The sequence below is a fragment of the Electrona antarctica genome (assembly GCF_951216825.1).
Source record: "Electrona antarctica genome assembly, chromosome: 4".
NCBI classification, from domain to species: Eukaryota; Metazoa; Chordata; class Actinopteri; order Myctophiformes; family Myctophidae; genus Electrona; species Electrona antarctica.
The window spans coordinates 59,529,401-59,531,900 of NC_136809.1; positions in this window are offsets into that span (position 1 = coordinate 59,529,401).

Below are 2,500 nucleotides of genomic sequence, written 5' to 3' on the forward strand. Positions count from 1 at the left end.
GGCGGAAGAAAGTGCACCGTTCCCGGCGGCACTGCAATGCCGGGTCGATGCGTGGAGTGAACGGAGCAAGCCCCTTTTTCAACTCCTGAGTCAAAAAATCCGTTTAATATTTAGTCCCCATATAGGGGACATATCAGATATTAAACTGATAAGAACAGATACTACACTTGATCTTAGCCAAAAGGCCGAGAAGCGATAACCCTCAAACTGACTGCTGTGAAGTCCGCTTCCTACGCTAACGACATTCCCATCCGGTCTGATACCCACTTAGTCATCACCATATACCCACTTGGGCATTAGCATAACAATGACCTCTGTGACCTCTCTAAGGACCCATTGGTAGATGCTTACAGCACCGTGGAGTATGCAAGCTTGCAGATCTGCTATTTTCATAACATTTCAAAAATGACAAAAGTGGCCCATCCACATGCATGCTTGTAGGTAGCCATTTTCAACAACTTCCGTTGGTCGCAGAGGCTCGGGATTGCCACCGTTGGAAAGCTCGCACCTGAGATAGGGGGGGGGGGGGGGGGGAGTGGAGGTGCATGGGCGTCGGTAGTGGGGGTGGGGTAGGCGTTGTTAAAATGTTTAAAAAGTGGAAAAACAGGGACGCTTTGGAGAAGCACAAGGGGGCGCTGCTGTGCAGCAAGCCCTCGGCCGTGCCCCGCCCACATTGGGGGCGTTGTTTTAAAATGTGGGTGTGGCCTATCAGAGCGTAGAACAACTCTGGTCTCTCTTCATGACGGATACAAAACTATATGTTGTGTTTGGCCCTACCTCTGGTAGGGGTTTATCAATTGTCTGGGGCCATTGTCACTTGCTCCGCGAGTGGGAATCGAACTCACAGCCTTCCGCATTAGAGTCAGTTGCATTGACCACTAGTCCATTGACCGCCCTCCACCCTGAACAGATCAGGATTCTATATAAAGGGATATTAGCTGGGAGCTTGAATGTTTAAACAGTACTGGTCGGGATCCTGTTAAAAACGGCATCGTCCCAGAGGTGGATTTGAACCACCAACCTCTTGGTTTACGGCCAAGCACACTAGTCCACTGGGCCAAACAGGCTGTTGAGTGTTGAAGCAAAAGTGTGTGCATTGCAAATGGATTTGGAGTCCCAGGGGCGCGGCCGCTGTGCGCCCGTAGCCAATGGTGAAGATTCCAGGGGGGTGCTTAAGAGTGGGTACCCGGGTTCGGATGGAGAGCCGGGTTGTGGGTTTAGCTGGCTTCGGGCCTGGCACCCCGGTGGGGGCCCAAGGCTCCCTGGGTCCGCGTGGAGAGCCGGGCAAACCGGCTTTCTGCTGTCCACACTTAGAAGATTTTTACACTCGTACCCCGGAAGTCACGTTAGAGGCTGGCCCATGCCACCCCCTCCCCCGTGGGTTACCCGGGTCCGGGTGGAGAGCCGGGTTCCCACTTTAGCCGAGTTCTGAGTGGGCACCCCGGCAGGGTGACAAGGCTCCCAGGGGCCGCGTGGAGAGCCGGGCAAAACGCCACATTGTGTGTCTTTCACGCTTTTCATGCTTTTCCACGCTTTGAAGATTTTTCACTTGCACTCCGGAATTCATGTACTCCTTCCGTCCCCCTCCCCCTCGGCCGCACCCCCGCCAACAAGTTCGTGCTGCACATGATCTGGTGTTTTGTCATTCAGTCTGCCGACATGAAAAAGCTTACAGCACCTGGTATTCCCAGGCAGTCTCCCATCCAAGTACTGACCAGGCCCTACCCTGCTTAGCTTCCGAGATCGGACGAGATCGGGCGTGTTCAGGGTGGTATGGCCGTAAGCGACAGCAGAGGAGGCCGGCACGGCTCATGTACACAGCAGATGGCTTTGGCCAATGGCTTTCATGAAAAAGCTTACGGCACCTGGTATTCCCAGGCAGTCTCCCATCCAAGTACTGACCAGGCCCTACCCTGCTTAGCTTCCGAGATCGGACGAGATCGGGCGTGTTCAGGGTGGTATGGCCGTAAGCGACAGCAGAGGAGGCCGGCACGGCTCATGTACACAGCAGATGGCTTTGGCCAATGGCTTTCATGAAAAAGCTTACGGCACCTGGTATTCCCAGGCAGTCTCCCATCCAAGTACTGACCAGGCCCTACCCTGCTTAGCTTCCGAGATCGGACGAGATCGGGCGTGTTCAGGGTGGTATGGCCGTAAGCGACAGCTGAGAAGGCCGGCACGGCTCATGTACACAGCAGATGGCTTTGGCCAATGCCTTTCATGAAAAGGCTTACGGCACCTGGTATTCCCAGGCAGTCTCCCATCCAAGTACTGACCAGGCCCTACCCTGCTTAGCTTCCGAGATCGGACGAGATCGGGCGTGTTCAGGGTGGTATGGCCGTAAGCGACAGCAGAGGTGGCCGGCACGGCTCATGTACACAGCAGATGGCTTTGGCCAATGCCTTTCATGAAAAAGCTTACGGCACCTGGTATTCCCAGGCAGTCTCCCATCCAAGTACTGACCAGGCCCTACCCTGCTTAGCTTCCGAGATCGGACGAG